Below are 25333 nucleotides of genomic sequence, written 5' to 3'. Positions count from 1 at the left end.
AACGGACCAGATAAAGGCATTTGATACAATCACAGCTTCTTCAGATTGAGTGAGGGCCAAGAATTAGAATAAAAAACTGTGTCTATCATCTCCAGACAATGCATCTACACAGAATCAAGGTACAGGTCAGTGCAAGACAACAGCCCCCCTCTTACTGCACTCCTGCAGACACACACACACTGCAACTGCAAGATACACCTCCTCAGCAGTAATGTGCACCAGTGTAAGCTGAATGTGCTGTGCCATAGCCCACTGATCAATTCACCAAGGAAGCTGGGCAGTGGTGCACTGTGTCACATGCTATCACTGAGTTCTACAAATGCTATAAAAATGCCCAAAACTGTGACACCTTACTTTCATTTCAGAATTAGAAGAAAGGCAAAGAGTACTGCTTCAGTACAATCAACACCCCACTGAACACCTTAGAATCACAGAATATCTCAAGTTGGAACCTTGCTATTCACGTTTGCAATCAAACATAGACATGTCCGGTCTTTTAAAAACAGAACGTTGGGTTTTAGGGGATTTTTTAAACTGTCTTTGTGGTAACGAATCTTGGTCAAGCTTCAGTGTAAACACGACTTTTACAAACACCAAAGAGCAGACCACAGAACTGCCACTGATGATCATAATAACACTAAGGAGGATGTGGCCTTCAAAATCATGGTAAATCAAGCCAATGCAAGCAGAACTTGTAATGGAGAAACTGTGATAATTTTGAAATAAAGAGTGCAGTGGCACTGTTTCTCCTTGTTGATCTTTCCATCAGGACATCAAAAAGCACAATAATAAGGATGTTCATGGGGTTTTAAACCATTCCATGTTGTTGCTTTTTGCAACAAAACATAAAATACACTCATAGCACCTTGAGCGAGAAGACTGTCCTCTGGGAGACACAGGAGATAGGCAGCTGTTGTTGCGAGACACACAGCTGTTCTTTCTAAAAAGTTACAAAATAAGCTGAAAAACAAAAAATCTGGCATCAAAGTAGATGTTTACAAATACTACAAAACAAACAAAATAGTATGAAGCTGTGTCAGGGAAGGTTTAGGTTGGATAATAGGAAAAGGTTCTTCAACCAGAGAGTGGTCAGGCACTGGAACAGGATCCCCAGGGAAGTGTTCACAGCACCAAGGTTTCCAGAGTTCAAGTGTTTGGACAACACTTCAGGCACATGGTGTGATTCTGTGGGCTGTCCATTGTAGGGCTAGGAGTTGGACTTCAACAATCCTCGTGAGTCCCTTCCAACTCAGGATTATTCTATGATTCTTGAAAAGCATATTTTTTTGATATGAGTTTCTAATATCTGTAAAAAAAATAAAAACTAAAAAAACCCATTAGCTTACTTCTGATATCGTTTAGCTTTTTTTTCAAGCAAATGAAGTGGAACAACTCTTAGTCTTATTCTTTTACCAATAAGGCGAGAAAATCACAGAATCACGGAATATGCTGAGTTGGAAGGGGCCCACAAGGATCATCAAGTTCAACTCTTAGTCCTGCACAGGACCGTCCTCAAGAGTAAATGTCAGGGTTTACAAGAGCAAAATCAGTAGAAGGACTTGCTGAAAATTATCTTAAAATAGACATGATGAAATCAATTGTTGTGAAGAAAAGCACTTTACTAGTGATTTGCATAAGATCAGTGATGCCTCACGTGAGACACTGGGTTATTATATTAATTATTGGCTCGGATCAGCTCAAGTGTGTTTGCAGGGGGGGGGAAGGGATAGCTCGAATTTCACAGAGGTGAGGTAATGCCCTATCCCACACTCCAGTTGCTGAGTCTCAGAGGAAAACCCCACGGCAGCTGTCAGTCCAAAGCAATCCCAGGAGCACTGCTCCACACCACGGCCCCTGGAGCCCCTAACCCAGACTTAGATTGGCTCAGACAGCGGGAGCACCACCCCTCACCCTGCCCTGGAGCCCCACACTGGCCAAGCCAGAAGCCCCACCTGGGCAGGGTGGCCACAGGGGACCAGAGCAGATAAAAACAAAGACATGAGATCACACGTTCCACCCATCCATCTTGTAGACTCCTGTAGCTGGATCTACACTGGATCTAGAGATGGTAGCTATATTCTCTTTTTCTCTCTCTTTCTTTCTTTCTTCTTCATCTCCTAATCTCCTTTCTTAAAATTTTGGTAACTTAGGACTGGATGGGCTAGATTTTTGACAAGTTGTATGTGTTAGCATGTGCTAAGTCAATGCTTTGCAGAATGCCTTATTTTGGTTGTATGTTCCTCTTTAAACTTTTGCCAAGTTCCCTTATTTTCTAAAGTTTAGCACTAAAAGCACCTCCTGAGAAAATGTGTGCAATTTTTATCCTTTGTGCTCTCTCTTGAAGTGTTAAAAGAACCGATGGCTCCTCTAATAATCCAGAGGGTGGAAATTGTTGGGAGCCTTCTATATTTTTAAAGTAAACCCCCTTCAGTGACCTTGTAGCTCAAGACTTGGGGTCTTACAACTCATTTTCAAGAATGTTATAAGATCGTTTCTAGATTTCTTAAATGTATTTCATTGCTGACACCACTATGAATACCTAGATGCCACAACAGTAGAAACTGTTTATACCTAAAGGTACTTCCATTTATTGTTTATGTGGAAAGAATCAAAAGGGTATGTGGAAAGCAAACATGGGATAATCTGTTCATCATGACAGTTTCCCCAAACTTAATGGAAATTTGCTCAAAAACAGTCATTCCTCTTTTGACACGAAAATTTAAAACCTGTGGATCCATATGAAAGCATTAGTGTAATGTTGTCTACCTTTTACACATCCTAAAACACGACTGATTAAAAGAAATCTGACAAAGAAATCTGCTATTGGGTTGAGGAATGTAACATCAAACTTTAGCCTAAGGTCCATTTCAAAGCCAAGATGTTAATCCTTGGGTGCGGGAGGGGTGTTTGTGATGGTTTCTCAATTAGGACATTTGTGATGCAAGTGTCTTGTAACCTTCAAATTCCAGGAGGAGTGCCCTGCTGACTTGTCTGCTCCTACAAGTAAACAAAATTAACCCAATAGCCCATAGGGTAGCCCATAGCTTTGTTACTGCACTGGGTAAAAGTTAGTTGCTACAGTTCTGACTGAAGGGAGTTAACATTTTAATATTGTAAAACACAATAACAAGATAAAGAGAACACACTTCTATGACCTGTGACAGAAGAACTCAATAATGATCTCTGCCTTCCAGACATCAAGTCTTGTACCATATTTCTGAATTTTTCTTAAACAAAAACGCCAACAAAGCCCACTAGAAGTTGGCCAAATGAGCAACATATCTCAATTATGTTGCCCTCAGAGGGTAACTAAATGTAAAATCAAAGTACAAATGAACTACCAAGAGTAACTATTTCTGGAAGGGGCCCTCCACCTAGAATAAGAAAATAGAAACCAGTCACAAATTTAGAAAATGCCTTTTGAAATCAGATCCCCAGATAACAAACCACAGTTATTTAAATGGAACTCTCCTCTCCCCGGCTTGGTTTTTATCTTATCCTTCACGTCCCTCCCAGTCCAAGCGTATTTCTCTTCTGTTGGCTGTCAAGGTTGTCAAGAAGAGGGCCATGTGTTTTGCAGAGTTGCTGAAGTTGAGAAGATACATGCATTAAAGAGAGTTGAAGGTCAGAAAGGAGCATTAGATCATCATATCTGAATTCCTATAATATCACAGACTGTATAATTTATTAGACTTACCTTATTATTGAACCCAAACACTTACAGCTGATTGAAGAATAAATTCTGTTTTAGCTAAAACAATTGTTTCATGTCATACTTTCTTTTTCTGTACTAGATTAAAGAGCTCTCTAGAGCACCAGATATTTTCTCTCTGTGAAGGCATGCTGTAATTAAGTCATTTCTCAAACATCTTTTTGATAAGGTAAACAGACTGATCTTAAATATTTCACGGCAGGGCAATTTTCAAGCTCTTAAATCACTTTCATAATTGTTTCTGGCACCATCTCTAATTTTCAAAAAGGCTTGTTTTTAGATGTGGCCAGAAGAACTATGGGCTGAAATTGAGTCTGTTTACCAATGCAGTATAAAAAGATAAATTCACATATTTGCTGATATTTGGTTGCTTGTACATCCAGCACAGTCATTTATCTATTGCACAGCATACTGTATTTTCTCTTCTCAGAAAAAAATCACGCAAATTATAGGGTTTTTTTGTGACCAAATAGTGTAATGAAGTATGAGCAAAGCTTGGCAATAACAGGGAACTTTAACTATCTGGTCATCTTTCTGGAAAGGAGACAGCAAAACACATGCTATCCAGAAATGTGTCAGCAACCATTTTTTAGTAAAGAAACTGAGGAAAACATTCAAAGTAAAAATATTTTAGATTACACTTCAACCTTCAACTCACAGAAAACATGAAAATTTAGGGCAGCTTGGTTGAAATAAACCATAACATGAGAGAATTCCCATTTTAAAGGATGGGAAGGAAAAGGGAGACTAGGAGAATAAAGTCAATGGAGATTACAGAAAAGAACTTGTATAAATGAATTGGTGGTCAAGATCCTGTGAAATGTAACTGGAAGAGAAGTAGAAAGAGTTCAAGAGAGATCACAGTTCCATAAAGGAGTAACATTTAAGGCATAAGAGCAAACTAAGTCAACATTGAAAGAGGTTACATCATAAGCTCTTCAAGGACCTGCAACTTAAGGAAAGTACAGTCCATGAACGCAAGTAGGCAAAAGAGAAAAACATGACAGTACAGGGGGAAAATTCATTCATAAGAGCAAAAACAGAAAGTGAAACATAACTTTAAAAAATAGTAGCAAGAAAATGTTTTCCATTTCTTAATAGTAACAGGAAAATTCAAGAAAGGATCGACACATTTATTTGCAGAAGAATCAAAGACAAATATATTTTGCTTAGTGTTTGATATGAGACAAATACACAATCTGATAGATAAAATTAGTGACAAAAGGGACAAAAAAATTAACAGTATAGCAGAGCAACCAGACAAAGAGACACTTCAGTAAGTTAGATGCTGTCAGATGAGCTCAGCCTAACAAAGTTTATACTTAGGTTAGGTAAAAACATGATGTTGGCTTGTGCTGTGAGGCTAGCAGAAGAATGCCACACTCCAATGCCTCCAATGCCTGACTGCACTGAAATTTTGCTAATATGTCATTTATAGCAACTCCAAACCAAATCAGTGAAATTCTGAAAGTTTAAAATTATCTTTATTTTTGAAATTTATGTTTAATTCAAACCAGTGACCGAGGTTTCTGCCTCTTATTCCCACAAACAGCTGCATTGACTCAATAGGTAGGGACATTTAACTACACTGAAAGGGAATCCAAGAGAATTAATTGAAATTCTTTTAGAGGCATTAGAGACTTTTCATAATTTTGGAGAATAGATGGAGTTCCATCCAGAAAAATGAAAAGGGAAAAATCCAGTCCCTGTCATAAAAACGTGAAATAAAAGGAGGTAAGGAATGACAATTTTTTCAATTAGTTTCAGTTTCTGAAATAGTCTTGAGAAAAACAAGACCAAAAAGATTTTATTTTATTTTACAACAAGAAAATAAACACCTGTCAATAAAGTTGTGTCATGAGCAAAATATGGCAAGTCGATTAAATTTCTTCTTCAATAGAAAAATAGTTTGTTAATAGAAAAGAAGCCGTGGATGACACATAAAAAGAAGTGGATGACTCATAAAAAGAAGCAAAGGAAACAAAGACTAAATTAAACTATTTTATGGCTAATACAAAATGTGTTCAAAAATTTGATGTAGAGATTGGAGTCAAAGAAGGACACTATGAATGAGGCTCAACAGGGGTCCATCCTGGTCTGGTGCACTGATATTTTCTTTTATAACTTGGATGGTCAAAAGGTTATTCATATAGAAACTGTACTTTTAAAATTTTCAGACGATGCTAAGTTTGAGAGAGACAGAAAAACATTGGTTTTTGCTCCATGGGATATACCAAAAATAAGAGGAAATATATTTAAAGATGTACACATATTTTAATATTTTTGAAGAGTTATTAAACACCATGAGTCAGTTCTGAAGCAGCTGAACTCACAATTACACCAAACCCAGTTTAAAAAACATAGTCAATGCCATCTCACTCCAACCCCACTGACATGCAGAGGGACATCTTCAACTAGATCAATTTGCTCAGAGCTCTATCCAACTTGACCTTAAAAACTTCCAGGGGTGGGGCATCTACCACTTCTCTGGACAACCTGTGACAGTGTTTTACCACCACAATTGTAAAAACCTTCTCCCTTATATCTATAAATCGACCCTTTTAGTTTAAAACCATTACTCCTTGTCCTGCTATAACAGGCCCTGGTAAAAAGTCTGTCCCCATTTTTCTTGCAGGCCCTCTTTAAAAATTGAAGGCCACAATAAGGTCTCCCCAGAACCTTCCTTCTCCAGGTTGAACAACCCCAGGTCTCTCAGCTTTTTTCATAGCAGAAGTGTTCTGTTCCTTTGAAAATTTTTGAGCTGCGCTTCTTCTGTAGAGGTCCATGGTCTTACCTGTGTTAAGGACCCCAGAGCTCAACACTGTACTCCAGGTGGGGTCTCATGTATTCCCCATGGGACCACCAGATATGGCCCGGATGGCTGGCACTGAGTGCTGTGCCAGAACAGCCTGTAACAGCAGATATAACTACTGTAACTGTACTGAATTAACTGAGCAGCACCACTGGGGTATTAGAGACCCATGAGAAAAATGTGAGTTTGGACTGATGGACTGATGCCCATTTATTTGAGGCAGCATAGAATACGTTGGATAAACAGTGCTATTTGGTTTTTATGCAATGAGAACTGTTTGGTTAATGAATGACAACACGTGTTTGGTTAATAAAATAAAAAACTAGAAAATATACTTTTCAGGAATGTAGAAGCATAGAAAATTCAAAAAATATGCAAGTACACTTTAGTGAAGAATTTAGGTAAGGCATCTCAGAAGACAAGAATAAATACAAAAATTGATAATTTAAAAAGAAAAAAGCTACTGAGACCTAGACATATAATATTCATCATTCCTTACCACTGACGTAAAATAGTAGCAAAGTAAAACACCAGCTGCACTACAAAGTGAAGCTAAATGGCTTCCTATTTTCTTGAATATTGAATTAAATATGCTCTTTACCTTCTAAGATGAAATTGTTTCTTTTTATTTCCATAATCTGATTCTATCCTGATTATCTATTTGATCTTTACTAGATCATACAAAACAAGCAGAAGAAAAAAAATTTCCCAACACATAGGCTGTCAAAGTATTGAAAACAATTGCTTCTGGATTTCATATCCAGTGTTTTCCTAGACACTCCCCATTGTTCTGTCCATCTTTGATGCATATGTAGTGTGGTCAAGTTAATGCTGTTATTGAAACCTAGAATTTTGCATTTCTCAAATTCAGCCCAAACACTGCTGATGACATATAGGGGGGTTTTGCATTTAATTTCCCAGGTTCCTTTTAGGGAAAAAAAAGGAAAAAGTCCTTAAGGCAATATAAGCACTTAATCCAACTCAAATACTAAAGAGGACATAACCTTTTAAATCATCTTAAATATTTACGATGCCATAAGCTCTTAAACTTCCTGGAATACTTAGCCTTCCTTAAAACCTCACAGTACTCAAAAGTCCCTAGAGCAACGTAAGCACCTAAACTGCTTCAAATCCTTTCAAAGGACACAACCTTTAAACCAACGTTCAGGGTCTAATTTTTAGAAATATTGTTGTTTCTTCAGGCACAATTCTGCTTGGTTTTGTCCACAAGTCATGTAACTATTCAAGTACTATTCACATGCTTCCCTTGACACAATGCTTCCATCTGATTTAAGTCCTTTGCATGGTATATGTAAAGCACTTCGCCAATACTGGGAAAGTCAACACAATGGAAAAGATTCCCTAAACCTGTCCAGCATTCAACTTCACTGAAAGAATAACAAACACAAGACAGTTACCAAAGCTTTCACAGCAGCTTGTTCATATCTTTACACGTCTGACAATGAATCAAATCAAGTTCATAATATTTCACCATTAACTTAGAGTAGCAGTCAAGAAATTGCAAAATTGACATCTGCAATGACAGCAGTAAATGTGATCTCTGGGTCAGAACCCAGCAATAACTATTAAGAATACAGCCAGAATACAAGCCACATTTAAGAAGTACTCAATTAATATGTACACAACCACACATTACTTCAGGACTTTAATTCATCAGGATGATGTCACTTCTCTGTTCATTTTCAAACCTAATTTATCTTTTTAACAACTGTGTGATGAACTTAAGTTGCTCTGTGTCCTTCCTCCATAACTCTTTTAGATAAGCCTAGAGTGAGCAGAAAAACATTTCAAAGTACAGCAACCTTACACACACAAGTTTGAAAAGCAAAGGTCCTTCTCTTTCCAGAATTTCCTGGTTCGGGCTTTCAGTGTTTCCTGTAACCTAGGAAAGGAATTGTCTGTGTTTCATTCTAAAGGATGTCACTTTTGATTGCAGGAGTGAGCGGAGCATTAAGTGAAACATTAGTGCCAATGATGCTCTCAAGCAATTGAGAAAAATTACAAACACTTTGGGTTTTCCAATTTTGAAATTCACATGACAAACAGTAAACAGTAGGTCAGAGTCATGTTGCTGGTCCATAGGAAGTAAATAAAGATATCCATCTTCAGAGTACACTTAAAAATTCACATTTGCCAGACTTCTGCATGACAAGCAAAGTAACTGAGTATAGGCATCTGCAATTTTTAAAAAATTATTTTACAAGAATCATAAACTGTGTCAATAAAAGTGCTATATTCATCAATGAGCAAAATACTTGAAATATACAGCTCAACATTATCAAATTTACTGTTATGCTGATGTTTCCACACCTTGAAAACCTGTTCAGGAGTGCCCCTACAGCTATAACGCAATGGCTTAAGAATTTTGAAGAGTCTGTGTTTATGTTGAGCTTGGTGAGCAATTACAACATTGTATAAAACACTATAAAGTCCACTTTATCAATTTTTCTAATTTTTTTTTGTATATTTATCGTCTTACCAATGAAGTCAACTGATGTTCAAATATATTGGCTGGTCTAACATTACTGAAAGTTAATGGACATTTCATAACTAATGCCCTCCTGTCATTCAATCAGTTTCAAACTGGTTTCCCTAAGTTGTTACCAACTCTTCTTTTTCTCTTTTTCCTTGGTCTCTTTTATACACATTTACAAACTGCTTATTTCAGTTTTGCTTATTTCATGATACTCAGTTTCACCTATAAGCAAAAAAAACGTGCAAAATTTTCAGCTATTTGAGTCAGCATGACTTTAAAAAATAATGCTAAAATGAGAGGAAGTTTAAATTATTAAGCAGAAGGCTACAGTGGAAACAAATGTTGACTTTTCAGCAATTCCTAATCAGAGCATTTGGATTTTTACCTTTGGCACTTCAGAAGCATCATCTTTCTGTTTCACAGTGTGCTACCAAAGTAACTACCTATGGAAGGTTTGAAGTGCATGGGATTGGGTAAGTCAGTGTCTCAGTGTCACACATAGTGTCATGGGAACAGAATATTGGCTGATAGGCCCAAAGCAAAGACTTTGACAACTAAGAGGTCATAAATCATGTTTAAGTGTCCAGTGAAGAATTACAGACACCAGCATATTGCAATTTCACTGACAAACACTGACTAGGATAGAAAAACACTAGAAATGCACACAAAATTAGAAATCTGGGAAAAGACAGTGACACTAAATGCTTCATCTTTCAAGCAACAAGAACAGTAGTACTTATTACAATCAGTGCCCTGTCCAATTAATTACCTCATCAATACTGCTGCTATCAGCAATACCTTTCACTATGTGCTATACTAAATACAGCATAATATACATATGTATGTGTACACGTGCAGGTGTGTATATATATACACACAAACATACCCACACACAACATATTAGAATACAGAAGATGATAAACAATTACAATAAAAAGATACTCAACTTTTGGCTTTCAGTATTAGCTTCCATTTTCCCCCAACAACTGATAAACAAGGTATAACTTTACCATTGATTCTTTTTATCATATAACTATAAAAAAAGGGTTTGAAAAGGACAGCCCTCCACTGGTCATCTAGTTCTCCTCTTTAAGATATCTCTCCAAAGTTTCCCTTAGAAACATCAATAAATAAGGTGAGATTAAAAAATTCAAAACAACACCTTTAAATGACAGTTTTAATGGAAACAGACTATGTAAAAACAACTTCTGCTTCAGTACAGTTTGAAACACACAAAATGAAAATAGTCCACGGGTCATAGAAGTACAGGTGATTATGTGAGAACATTTTAGTTCCAGAAGAGACCTCTACACTTACGGACTCTACTATCTAAGCAAAAAGTAGAAACATTACATTACTCACAGATATGAAAGGGTGGAGACTTCTTTATGACAAGGATCCCTGTGGTCTTATACAGCTAAGAAAACATTAAAATTAGGAAATAGTTGAACACAAAAAAACTAGCCTTGTACAGTAGAACAGCTGGTTGAGCACTTTACACTCATGTGGATGTGTTTCAAGACAACTTTATTTCATACTACTGCATAGGTTTGGTCCATTTTCAGAGTACTTGCCCTTGCCCAGCTTCATCATTAGGAAGGTTCAATGAGAGGCTTGTCTATTCTGATAATTCTCAAGTGCAGTCCTGATTTGAACTAAAATACTAACAGAGATGCTATAGAAGCCTAGCAATACTAAGATGATAACCATTTTCTGTTCTAGGCATAAGGCCACATTATTTTTGGTTCGCATGGCAATTTGTAAAGATTTCATTGCTGGGTCAGATTTATATATTTTCTCTCTTTAGACAACCGAGTATTTCCAGCCATATACTGGAATTCAGCCAACTCCAATGCAGGAGCATCTCATTTCCAGACAATGAAGAGCTTTGGAATTTAGCTGTAGGGCTTCAAAATGAATTTCTCCAAAGACACAGGAGGTCTCAACTTCAAAATACCCAAAGGCTTCTATTTCATCATAAATTGTAGAGGACTTTACACTAATGTATGCATGTTAGGGGATTTAGAATGATAAACGTCAACATCCATGCATTAAATTATTGCAAAATCAATTAAAATTTATCTAGAAAAATTTGATCAGAGTCACTGATTTTTGCAGTTTTAAAAATAGAAGTACATTCTTCACTAACATATGGCTGGGGATTGCTCATATGAGTGTGCGCTTTCATCTGGAGCCCATCTCCCCCATATTCAACATTGTCATCAGAAACAAAACCTAAGAGATAGAGAACTCTTGGGAGAAGGTTGATGACCTCGCTTTTGCTCTTAATAATTGTCTCAGAAATCATCTATCTATCTTGCAAAAATACAGGTATAAGATTCACCCTGAGAATCAAAATACCATTTAACTGCTCCACTGAAGAGCTCTTTCTCCCTAAAAGACCTGATGACAGACCATTTTTTCCCCTGGGCAAAGATACCAGCTAAAACTGTGATTCTTTCTCTGTCAGAGTAAAATTAGGGGAAGGGGGTGGAGAAAAAGGGGATCACATTTTGGTTTTATTCCACTGATGCTGCCGCCTGTCACTAAAAGATGAAGGGCTGAAATCCCATCAGTCTGGATTTGCAGATCTGAGGATGAGGAATTAGTATTTTTCTGTTTTTGCAGAAAACTCCTTGATGTATGGTTCCATTATTGAATGTTAACAGCTGCAGTTTAAATTACAAATGAGGTGCTATTAGCATAACCCTTACTTGGTTTCTATTTAAAAATACGATTTTAGCCAAAATCATGTCAATTGAGAACCTACATGCTTTCATTTGTTGCTACAGATAAAGGAGAGAAACAATTTTATATTTCACTATCACAAAATGAGGTCTAGAATAGCAAAATAACAAAGAACACTTTTAAGATAGTATTGGTATCTCCTTCAACAAAAGGGACAAGAGGTGAACCAGTGGTCCTTAGGAATGATGGACAAAAGGCAGCCATAAACATGCAGCAGCGCTGAGAGGCAAAACCCAAAGTGTCTTTTACAGTTCTTTCTCCAAAACGATTTTCTAAATAAGATTATTTAAAAAGTCCTAAATTGCATTGTGGAGTAACTTAATTAGCTTTGGTTTCCACCATGTATGTTTTTATCAAAATACTCTACACAACAGATGGTTTCTGCTCCTATACTTTGCAAGTATAGTGTTTGTGTCTTGCCCTTGAAGAGATGTTTCTTTAGTGTATCTCCTACCGATGCTTTTAACACATAAAAATAGTCTGGTTTTCTGACACATACATGTATCGGCATATCAGAACTCATGAAATTGCTACTCTAAATGGCCAGGTTCCAACAGCACTGTTTGCACAGTGTTACCTTCTGTAATATCCCACAGAGCTTTAAACTGTACAAGAGTAAAGAGATCCAGGAGCCCAAGCCAACTATTGCTGAAAACAGACAGACTATTTTGGATGATTTTGGTGTTGGGACACTTATGCTGAAGTTACTGTTTGCCTGAACCAGGTCAGTCTGTTTCTCTATGCCTTATGATCTCCATGTGGAAAATACCAATCAAGATACATATGACTGAAGGTTCCTGAATTACCTGCGTACAGCAAGGGTACAGTGACCAATATACCATAAAAATGACATGGTATTTCTGCATTCATTTCTGCATAAGACCCAAGTCTTAACAGTGCTCCCACAGGGGGTTAAGGTGGTACTTAATTCAGTGATGTTTCCTATATTTCTTTGAAATCCTCAGACGAAATGCAGTGTATTATTACTATTACTATATGTCACGAATTATGCTGCAAAGGATATCACCATGCTTTGTTAACCGTATACAAGAATCCCTTCTTTACCATCCAAACGCTTCTACCTCTGAAGCATAACACTGCAGGTCTTTACCAACAGACAGTAATCCTATATAAGTATTTACTTATGTGAAGAATATTTTGTTCCATCACAAATGTATGTTTCATACCATTTCCAATTCCTGAACAGCTCAATGCCAGGGAACTGAACTGCATGCAGGAGGACACCAAACTCTATAAAAATGTCATTTTAGCAAAAGGCATATGCTTAGCTGGCATCCTTATTTAGCCTATAACCCAGCTTTCACTCCCTTATCCCACAGGAAAGAACTCTAAAATCAAAGTAATACAACTCTACCTCTCACAAAGTAGAAAATGAAGAAATTTGACAGTCCGAATGGCATAAGGTCCAATTAATCAATGCTCTCAACTATTTCAGAAATCTAATCATCCAAAATCCATTAGAGACAAGAGAGCTTACATAGGCTGAAGAAATAAAGACATGCTGGCAAAAAGTTTTCCTTCCTCTCCTGCATGTGTGTAACTTGAAACAAGATGCTTAGTACATAGCTAGTTTTAGAACACCTATCAATAAATATTTATATGTTCCAAAAATGCCTGCAACAATCAGAACATCTTTTCCTTATTTGAAATTTCAGGTTGCTTACAAATTTTGAGTCAGAATAACAGTGTGATGAGAACTTGATTCACTTTCTACATGGAATAGGACTGATCCCATGTGAAATTTAATTATTAAAAATCTTTTGATGATTTAGATGCCTATGCTACGCACAATATTTGCTCTGTTAATTCTGATACAGTCATTAATGAGTTTCTTGAACAGATAACTCTTCAGGTTTCTGTACTCAAACTCATTCACTGGACCCAGATATTCTCAGCCTGTTGGATGTCCTCAGTTTGAATCTCTAACAGGGTCAGGACAAAATGTCAATCATAAAATTTACAGTTCAATAAAAATATGCAGTTATTCACTATTCCCACATCCTCTGTTTAGCGGCACCTTGGCTGAAACGTCCTTTTAATTTTTTCAGATGTGGGGTCTTTTTAGTGTTTTCTTGTGATAATGCATAAAATTCCATTCAAAACTAAACACTCTTAAAGTAGCAGAAGTATGGGAATTATACAAAACCAGTCCAAATAAAGCCAAACAATCTTATAGGCTTGAAAAAATGCAAGCATATAAAACTTGTACCAACGACATAAAGAGCCAGCTTGTCAGCTTCAGTGAAGTTCTGTGTATTTACCAGCGAAAATCTCAGCCACCAAGTACTGATGTAACAGCTAGAAGTGCATTTTTGTCTGTTATATTAACACCAGATTTTTTCAGTCTTCTATTGCAAGCTAAAAAGTAGCAATGCAAGAATCTCATGATACATCTCTTTTATTATCTTACTAGAAATTAAGTAATGACATAGAGTTAAAACATTTGCATTTCTTAACCTAGAAACCAAATATAAGAAAATACCCAATATCTATTGATACTTCATAGAATTAAGCACAGTATTTAATGGTTACATACAATATCTAAGCAATATGCAAAACTTGCTTTTAATAAGCTTGTATGTATCACCACGAGCATAAAGAAATAATTTTTTGAAATAATTTTGTTTACTCATGTGAAAGCAGGATGTTTTTATCAATGTCAGTGGTAACATTACTGCCTCTTAAGGTTCCCATTATGTCACATGAGGTGGAATTTATCTGCCTTAATGTTTAATAGAAAAGTTAAAAGTCTAAATTTGTGCCAGTCATCTTAGGTTGCTTTTATTGTCAGTGACCAGAAACGGGCATCTCCAAAGGATGAATCATCTCATCTAAAGACAGAAATAAAAAGAGTCTATGGGAATCCTCCCATCCATCTCTCTTCACTGACTAAAGAAGCCTATAGTGACCAGCTCAGATATACAACACCTATGTTTTTAGAGGTGTAACATCAGGGGAAATTAATCCCACTCTTGACATCCTTCTCAAAAAGTACATGGGAAAAATAAGCAGAAAATGCAGAAAAAAAAATCAAAATACACTGTCCCAGAAAAATTCAAAAAACAAGACCCTTTTATGAAAATAGCGGGGGATCTATAAATTTGAAATGCCATACAGTGTTTGATCCCCAAGCCAGGACAGGCTCAGTCATTTCTAGAAGATTAAGAATATACAGAGAATATTTTCAGAATATGCTGACAAAGTAATATGCCTCTTCTGACTATGAGTAAGCAGCGATTCTCAAAAGCTTATAATTCAGTGCAATAAGGACAGGCATTCAGAAGCATGGCAAAAGACACATCTTGTAACCCATTAAAGCTTTCCTTTTAAATTTCAAGTCCTTGCTCAAAAGCAAAGAAGAGGTCGCAGACCTTTTTTTAGACCTTTTTTTTTCATTTTCAGAAATTATACACCCATCTGACAGAAACTTTTACCTATAGCAAAACTGTGAACAGAAAATGTGTGCCAAAATAATCAAAGTTAAAATTCAAGAAAGCTGAGAAAGCTGACATTTGAAGAGAGAGTTCCTTTCTCCTAAGTATTGCAAAACACAAGGAAGCCCCTCAATCACACATTCATAGAAGATAAAAGGCAATGTTGTGAAGTCTCACAGCACCTTTGACCAGTTTTTACATGTTTACATTGGTATCCTCTTGAATTATGGACTATCTCATAATACCCATTTGCAAATAACTGAAAACAGTTTATAATGCATTTTTAAGTCACTTTCTACGTCTCCTTGACCTCTGAAAAGACTTCAGGAAGACAGCTATTTCTATTGGAGATTAATGGAGCTCTCCTGCAAGGCTCTGTTCCTAGTTATGTCTTTTTTTTTCCAACACAAAATGATACTAAAAATGTATTTTCCTTGCCATGGATCAAGTGAAAAAGATACTATTTTAAACATCTAAAATCCCCATCATGTGACTGTCCACATCATGTGAATCATGGTGCTAATTCACAGCTAAAAGATATTTTCACAGACTTCAATGTGATTTTCATAGTTATAATTAAAAGTCTTGAAATATTATTTAACACATTTTAGAAAGCTCTCAAATTCTGCCATGTCTCATTTTTAGACAAAACTTAAGTAAAAGACTATACCGAGTATCTAAATACATCAAAATATAAAAATTATTTTTAACAATTAAACTTTAAACGTCATAAAATAAAATAGCAGGACATTTTCTGATTTTGCTTACCTATAATTATCCCCAGAATCATAGAATAGCTAAAGTTGGAAAGGACTTCAGGAGCTCATCTAATCTAAATCCCTGATCAAGCAGGGTCAGATGCAGCAGGCTACTTGCCCCACTGGGTTTTCAGTATGCCCATGGATGGAGATTCTACACCCTCTTTGGGCAATCTGCTCCAGTGTTTGACCATCCTCCTGGTAAAGAAGTTTTTTACATTATTTTTCAATGGAAACAAAATTTAATTTTCTGTTTTCAGTTTGCACCCACTGCCTCTCATCCTGTCACCAAGTGGCAATGAGAAAAGTCTAGTTTTATCTTCTTTACACCCTCCCATCAGGTATTTACTGTGAGAATGAAATGTTATTCAGTATTTTACTGTTCAGGAGAAGCAGGGATCTTGTGCCTAAATTAGTCCAGCCATTAATCATATGGTATCACCCAACCCACACATCATGCTTGGTGTTATACAAAATCAGGCTATCATCTTTAAGATTCAGAAATTATGTATGTATATATGAATTTTACAGTATCATGCCTACACTATAAATCTCTATAAGACACCTGCTTACTTGCTAGCCACTGGTGACCATTTTCTGGGTTTGGAAGCCTGACTTTTAATTTATAAAGGACAGAGAAGACTCTGCACTACCACAGTGTGAAATGCACAACAAAACAGTAGTTCCCCATTTAGATAATAAGTAAGAGTGCCTCACTCACATTTTTTCACTCTTATAAATGACAGAGCACTAAAAATATCTACAAGGTCTGAGACTATAGCTCACCAGGCAATTTAAGCTGCAGAAACTAGCACAGCTGCCAAAAGAAGTTATCATGTGCTCCCCCACACTTTTGGCTGCTAATTCCCACCCCCATCACCCTTTGTACCAGTGACAGTCCTTGGACACCCATATAGGAGAAGGCTGGGATAAACCCAGCTGAAAACAAAACCTTACAAATAATTGGTTATTTTCAGTCAGATCCATTCTCCAAATTTATGAACAGCCACACGTGTTGCGTGAGGAAGAACAACAATATGGGGAGGAGAAAAGAAGCTGGCACTGCATCTGACACAGATGTGCCAGGTTAAAATGTCCACTGAACACTTAGGCTAAAGCTTAGCAGTCAACACAAGCTATTGAGTGAGTAGTAATACTTCATTCCCCAGGCATTACTTTCAGAATGAGCTGGACTGGCCTCTGGAGATGCCTGCTTCCCTCCTGAGGGTAAGCAAATCTAGGATGTCTGAGATTCAGCCACTTAATTTCTACCTATTTAAATTAACCCAGATCTAGATGAATAGAGAATGGTAGAAAAGCAAGTTTGTGACTCTTACAGCATTTCATTCCCATTAACAATTGCCATTTGGAAAAAAAAAATAATTGTAGCATAGCTTACCATCACACAAACATAGAAGTGGTACGTATTTTCTGTATGCTCTACAAATTTTTTCCTAAACCATATTTTACATCTATAAGCAATACTTTTCAGTGATGTGGTACTGTATTCCTCCTACAGACCATATAAATCCACAGTAGAAACAGCCATAGCCACCGTTCAGTTATAAATCACTTACATTTCTTCAGAGTCTTTGTCACTTTGCTGTGCTGTGGGAAGGGATGGTCTTTTCCTTTTTGCTCAAACTGGTGCTCCTTACAAAAGTGTCTGTCTCCTCTACGGCAAATAAGGACAAAAGGTCCTTAACTTTCACTTGAAGTTATCTAAGAATAAAAATGGAAGGGAACACAGTAAGTGCAAGGATCTGTATTGTGTTTTATAGCAAGGTATTACAACCATCTCTTTAAAATACACTTCAGGGTCATTCTTACACACATGTACTGCACACGCAGAAAGAAATTGTACACATCTCACATCTTTCTATGTATGAAATATGTGAAGTAGTCACTACTCCTAAAGCAGTCACCTACTTCACTTCTGAGATTCAAAATAACAAGATTAAATTACTTTAAAAGAGCAAGCGCAAAATTAAAAGATAATTTTACATTATTGATTATTTCTTTTGTACCACGAAGACACTGTGAATACTTACTGCTCAGGAAGCAATCACAATTTGCTGAGCACAGGTTCACTGGAAACCACCTTGGCTAGCCATTATTGATAAATATTATAATCTGAATCTTCTGTTAAACAAAACAGCTTTCTATTGCACTATGTCTTACTGGTCAGAAAGTGAGACCTGGGGTTTATGATGGGTAGCTCCACGAAAACTTAAAACTCACCACCCCATTCAAGTCAAATCTATAAACTGAATGGTAAAAATTATTGAGAAAGAAATAAAGAACAAAGTGTTAACACATCACTTGCTATTGTATCAATCCCTATCTTGAAAAGCATGATCCAGTTTCTTGTCCAGCAAAGAACACAAAGCAACAGAACTAACTAGCAAAGGTTCAGAGAAGAAAATACACATGATCAAAGGCTTAGAATGGTTTCCATATATAAGGAAGAATTCAGTATACCACCACGATCCAGACTGGAAAAGAGATGACTTAAGGAAGGGCACGATAGAAAATGACAAAAGTGTGAAGAAGAAGGAAAAGTTGCACAGACATTGTCCGTTCGCTATCCCTTGAATTCAAGATCTGCCTCGTAAAAGCCAAGTCCAAAAGGAAATGTAGGAGTTTCTTCTCCAAAAATTGGGTAGCAGAACTGTGAGTTTCTTCCCAAGGATGCTGTTGATGCAAGGAGGTTTCATGAGTCAAAAGGGAGAGTAGAGGTACCCTTGGAAGACAGTCATCACTGGATATAGAGGATGGCCTAAGTGAATCATTGGTCTGAAGCAGGATGACTTGTCCTATCTCCTTGTATATTCGTTTATGGTAGTGCTAAGTCAACAAATTTTATATCCATTCTACACTGATCTATTCACCAGTCAAGAACCAGAATTACTGCATCAGGTACACAGGGCGTCTAATCTTAGTTGTATTTGAAGTACAGGCTAGATCCTTTCGAGCAACAAAGTGAAATCCCATGATCCTCTGCACTTTGCTACCTCATTTGATTTTATTTTACTTTTTCAGCGGTGATGGTGTTTTGGAAATATCAATCAAATTTATTAAGCATGTAGTGAAGTCTTACTGTAAAGCAGCAGTAGCCTTCTTCTCTCCAATCTGCAGTCCCAAGGCAGCCAGAGTGGAGGGCTATAAAGCAAGGGTCTGCTTCTCAAGTTGTTCATCAGTCTCATGGGTTTGAGTCTGTAACTTCATCCATGAGTTTCACTCAGTTCAACACTTATATAAATGCAAGTCAGCATCTCCATGTCCCAAGTTTCATCTCAAAGCAAACCTTAAACATCATATACTCTGTATGCCATTATCTTCTCTTTTGCTTTAATCTCTAGGATACAGCAGTGTTTCTGATTTATTTTGGGTAAGTGCAGATCAATTAAAATTCCTTCAGGGAAGCCTTCTGAACCAGTAGAAGTGAATGACTGTCATCAGGAACAAACACTTTTTGTTGTCATGGACCGGCATGTCACTTTTGAGCAAAAACTATGTTAATTAATTCTATCCATAACTACCAAGTGCACCAAAGGAATATAACCAGTCCTTTCTGCTGCCTTGCTAGATACAGATCTTTATGTCTGTGCACCAAGTATCCCTATATGGAGACGTGCATTGCCACGTTATATGAAGAAGCAGCCTGTACTAGCACAAAAAAACAAAACAGGACAGAAATAACTTTGTTCAGACATCAGTATGCAACCAAAGTCCCTTTTGCAAGATGCACGAATGAATACCCTAACGTTTCACTCAAAAATCAGAAATTTTCCACTACATTTACACACACACCTATTTATTAACATTCTTTTTAGACCCTACAGTGAGGAATTTGAATAACCGACACTTTTTTTGGTCATCTTGATATATTGGATCAAAGTATGTTTACTGTTCCATCTATTCCCCCCTCTGAAAAAGAAGAGGCTGCTACAATGTTTTCTTTTCTGTTTGCTTCTGCAGCTCAAATGGCTGCACAGAGGATGAAAGAAAATTCACTGTACAGCATGCTAATGATCAAAGACCTATGTACCACTGGCCTATAGCAACATTTTAGGCTATCTCTCCCTCCTACCATTTGTCCAACTTTTCTGTTTAGAATGTTAAGGGTAGGAATATAACCCGGACAGCTCAAAAAGAATCTAAGATCTGCTTGATATCCTTCATGTCACTGTGATTCTAACTATAAATAAGAGCAAGCTGTAGCAAACAAGAATTGAATGTCTTAGAACTGATATATGAGCAAAGACAAGCTTCTTGCAAAATGGCAAAATTTAATGAAGTGGACTCCAGGTATACTACAGCAGGTAAAACACTATTGCAGGATAAACCTATTGAAAACAGTCGGACAGTAGCAATAACAATGCAGAATTATCATTGCCATTACTTAAACACTCAGAAAGAACATCATGAGAACAGGTATTAGAAGGTGGTTACCTACTGGCCATCAAATAAAAGCCATGATTTTCACTCTTTCTATATATGGCTTCAAGTTACTATTAAATAAAAGTTTACAAAATCTTCCTGTGAATAACATCTTGACTCTCTCACACAAGTGCACATAAAGGGGGAAAAGTTGATATGTAATTACCTCAGTTGCAAGCACTAGGAATCAACAGTTACCCAAAAAATCGTATAAACTAAGAATTCTTTCTTTTCAACTACTTTTTATGTAATTCCATCTGAAGGCTAAACGAGAATTCATGCCTGCTTTAAAAATGTATTCTATATATTCCTTAATTCAATTATACTCCTGGTGGAAATCCACTTATATCAAAGATACATGAAGAAATTTTTACATGAAGAATTTCTTAGCTTATGTTTTTTGTTTCCAAAACAGCACAGTGATACAAGTAACCTGTAAGTTTAAAGATACAAATATATTCCAGAGTACACATATATTAATATGGGGTATTAAAAGCTATGCTTGTGTGCAAGCTCACACCATTTCCATAAATTACCTAAGAGAGAAAGTAAAAGCTATATATTGTAATGTGATCTTATTAGCATTACAGATATGGGACTTTTTTGGCAATTCATAAACACACAGTTGCATTACAAAGCCATCCCAAATAAGTGTTGATAAAATACTTTATCTCATGACTTTCACATATTTTTACAGTACACTACAGAAAAACGCATTAGAGAAAAAGTATTGAGGACTATACAAGCAAGTTTCCTACTACTTTTAGGATTAATATGATATAAAATTCCATTTCTGTTCATAAACATCCTATTAATTTCACTTTCCATATCTATAACCGATTGGGTATAACTAAGCAAAAGACTGGAGAAGGATTTGGCCTGAAATCATAGCATATAAACAATCAAGGACTGGATTGGCATTTTAAGTTTGGTTTGGTTTAATATTGAATAATATTTACTCTCACATGTAATTGTATAGTTAGACTAAGGTAGTATTACAATCACATGTCTTCAGAAATGTGTTTATCTAAAAGGTTTTACCCAGAAATCTTATCTCACAAAAACATAAACTTGCAAAAATAACTACTGCTTTGCTAGTAAATGCTGAAAACATTATCAAGGAAGATGTATTAAAATACAGCAACAAAAGACACAAATATATCTGCGCTAAAATCCCCTCCAGCTGATCTGTGCCATCATTGTCCTAAACTGGAAACAAGACAATAAGTAAACAAGAGATCAATCATTGAAAGCAATAAAGCTGTTATACTGCAAACGTCCCTAAATGTTGTGCTGTTAAACTGAATGAAGCTGTTTGGCTACTCTGCAATTTAAGAAATCTTATTATGCTATGATCAAAAAAGCAATACTTCAGAAAACATCAGAGTTAGCATACTTCCCTTCTCTTACATAATAAAAAGAGATAGGCAGGACAAATTATTTATCTACAGGTAAAACGGTCTTTCTACTACTAGAGCACATGCATCAGCCCCTTTAAGATAACCAATAATCTTCCCTATGCTTTCTATATGGATCTCCTGCAGGACCTGAAAACACATACTAAAATTTGTAGTATTTTAAAAACTATTCCTCTCATCAGTTGTGTACTAAATTCTTCAAATCTTCTGGATTTGGATCAACATTAAGAGTTAGAGAAATACTCTTTTTTTTTTTTGCTTGCAAATTTATTCAAGACTTATTTAAAATATATTAAACAGAAATACAACTTTAAACTGAATTGTAAGTGAATGGATTGGCATTAAAACAAAGGTAAGACCTGTGTCTAAATAATTCCTTGCATGGTTACCTGTCTACAATCCCAAAGTAAATGCTATATATACTAGATGGATGGGAGAAGACACAGGTTAACTAACTCTACAAGGCAATCCGCCAACAAAGATATAATGCTAGATTTGGGACAAACAGATGCAATAGTTGGTAAACTGTTGTTAAACCAATATGCAAGCTTGGGAATGTTAAAGAGATAGTGGTAAATTTGTATAGTACTTCTTGTGGAAAATATGTCTGGGAATATTTTTCTCCAACAATCTCCAGTGGGAAGAGTGCCATCTCCTTTCCCCCATATTCCTTCCAGCTCTATCTGCCCTTCTCTTTCCAGGCTGTCATTCAGCACAGGAACACACAGCAGGAGCTGAAGAAACGAATGCTGAGCAGTTTGGTGTGATTCCAGACATGCAACAACACACACAACTCAGTTCATCAGGGTTATGCAATCAACACTGACACCAACGTCACAATAGCAGGAATTCAAGTGTTTGTTTTTTTTAATTCACCTCATTGCTAACTGGTTTGGAACCCTATCACCTGAGAGAAGGTCACTCATTAATGTGTAGTACTGTTACAGTGCTGCAGAACTCCTGTAAGACTGGCAGGGGTGTAAAAGGTTTCTGTACAGAGAGAGAGGTGAGACATTCCATAAAACTTCATTTTGCCTTTTTTTTCCTCTATTTCTCCTTTATTTTCTCCCCCATTCTCCCTTTTGCTGAAAATGTTGTCCCCTTCCGCAGCTCTGTTAGGAACACAAAATATGCATGGAGCCAGCAGGGACAGGAGGACAAGAGGCGAGCATTCAGTGACAGCCAGGATCCCTCCTTGTCACCTTAGGCAATGCCAGAACACAGGACAGGCTTAGACTGGATGGAGTGAGGATCAGAGATGCTGAAGCCAAAGGTACAAGGGCATGAGGTTTGAAAAACAGACTATGATTGATAAAATTCTGGAGACCGTGGCAGGCCAGACAGTAAGAGCATATGTTTATTTTGAGGGGGTGATTTACATTGTTATACAATAGAAGGTAGAGCCAAACTAAAAATGTGAACATATCCGGGCTTGAAGGGACTTGCTCTTGTGGACCTGCTTGCTCCTGGGTGTTGTAAGTAGCATGACATCCTTGGGACACCTCTAAATTCGAAATTTCCCTTCTGAATTTTGGTAGACTTGGTTGTAATTAAATGTTCATATACACTGTGGAGTTTTCTACGAGAGTTTGATTTATTTAATTGTGATTGTTACATTGTCTAGTATATATTTATTTCCCAAAGCAGTGCAAGTCAGCTTTTTGAATCACTATTTGTTTACTTCATTTCAAGCATACAGAGCATATAGTGGTCTGGAGGGTAAAGGTAAAATTTCCAGAGAGAATGCAGCAGCACAATGACTTGAACCACTCTACTCTGGGGCTGACGCAACTCTAACTTCTCTCACCTTCTTCTTCAGCTCCACCTGAGACTCTCACTCCTTCCTTTGGCTGACTTTAAAACAGTCCTGCAAAACAAGCTACCAACTTTTGACCAAAACATGATCATCCCTGCTAAAGAGGAGAGTGAGGACACTTAACCTGGATAAAGTGGGACCACACAGTCGTGATGTGGCATGGCTTGCTCTGCTATGGGAAGCTCACCCTGTGCGTCTTGGGGCGTAGACTCATGAACACTTCTTCCAGTGGCAGAGGCAGAACCAGTACCACCTCACCCTTCCCAGCACTGGCCACTGAATTCTGCCAAGGCAAGTATGCATGGAGCTACATGATTAGCCCTATTGAGGAACTAAGCTAGATTAAAAGTAAGTAGCAAAATGAAAGCTGCTGTCAAGCTTATGGAGTCCACTTTGCAAACCCACAAATCACTGTATGAGCATCTTCAGAGGTACAGGAGCGAAGAGAAGGAACCAAAAGATGCCTAAGCCAGTACTACTACCACTAAAGAAGCATTTACCACCCTATGATCTGATTAGGCTATGGCATCCAGCAGTCAAAAGCTATCAGATACCACTGCAACTTACCAAGTACCATCATCCCCACCTGCCTCCCCCTCCGCTCCTCTCCAGCCTTCAAAGACACACTACAAAGGAGTGCAAAGACCCACACTGCAAATGAGATGGACGTGCAGTCCTCAGGGCACAGGTGTAGGCTCTATGACAAAGACAGGCTGCAGAAGGGCAGCAAGGACTATAGCATTAACATGCAGCAGCTGCTGGGTTTGATTTACATGTCTTAGAGAACTGGGCCCCATTATTATAGTGGATGCACACCAGCCTGGCATGCTTCGGTTTATTACAGTTACATCTGTACATAGGTATGGACATCTTGTGTTCGATACTCTAAGCAGCCCATTGTTAGTATTTATATTATAAACTGAAAACTAAATCAAAATAAAATTCTGGGTTTTGGCCTTAAGATTAAATAACTTATTCAAAATTCCAAAAGGAAACCTTAAAATCTACTTTATATCCCTCTTCATTTTAATGACATTGAGTTTTACAATATATTTATCATATTTTTTCCAAATGACATGGCTATACTGTAGCTAATACGAAGTACCTAACTTTTGTATACATTGTCTACATCATTTAGAGCACACATGAAACAATTGTAGCCCATCATTCTATTGAACTATTGTCCACTTTTCAATAGTTTCATTTAACAGTACAGGAGAACGATCATTAAATGAAACCTTAATATGAGCTATCAGTTTGTAAACTGAGTAGCAAAGTATAGTATGATGGAACTCACAATTCAAGAAATTCTGGTTTTTATATTTAATAATTTTATGTTTGCCTATGTATTCATTTTCTACAAGATTAAAAGAATAGAAATTAAAAAGAAACTGAGAAAGTGGGGGAAAATACCTTATCTGCATTTCTCTTCCAATTCCATTTGGACAACAGTATTTCCTAAATGTAGCCTATTCACTGCTGGATGTGTAATTACCTTCAGTTCATAGTCTAGACATTAATGCTTTCGTAGTATTTAAGACTCCTTGTAACATGCTTGCTGCTTTAAGTAAGCAAGGCTAAATCTTGACCAGATAAATTAGCAAAGAATGCAATAAAAGCTGCAATAAAAGAACTTTATCCTCCAAACCTTCAAGTTGCTGCTAAATGAGATTT

The 25333-nt window shown here is 36.9% G+C and overlaps 1 protein-coding gene and 1 long non-coding RNA gene across 6 annotated transcripts in view; one reads left to right on the top strand and one right to left on the bottom strand.

The window, feature by feature from the left end:
• Positions 1 to 25333, bottom strand: part of FOXP2 (forkhead box P2) — a 405788-nt gene that overhangs the window by 324377 nt on the left and 56078 nt on the right. For all 5 annotated transcript variants that reach the window (XM_027658815.1, XM_027658786.1, XM_027658843.1 and 2 more), the window contains exon 2: positions 17560 to 17704. The gene's annotated coding sequence lies outside the window, so the exon portion shown is untranslated. The remainder of the gene's footprint in view (positions 1 to 17559; positions 17705 to 25333) is intronic.
• LOC113954470 lies at positions 1956 to 3692 on the top strand. The gene is made up of 3 exons (XR_003530222.1): positions 1956 to 2068; positions 2970 to 3003; positions 3550 to 3692. It is a non-coding gene; the product is annotated as an uncharacterized LOC113954470 (long non-coding RNA).

This window comes from Corapipo altera, unplaced genomic scaffold (assembly GCF_003945725.1).
Source record: "Corapipo altera isolate COAL_440 unplaced genomic scaffold, ASM394572v1 1, whole genome shotgun sequence".
Classification (NCBI taxonomy): domain Eukaryota; kingdom Metazoa; phylum Chordata; class Aves; order Passeriformes; family Pipridae; genus Corapipo; species Corapipo altera.
This window is presented reverse-complemented; position numbering and strand designations above follow the sequence as displayed.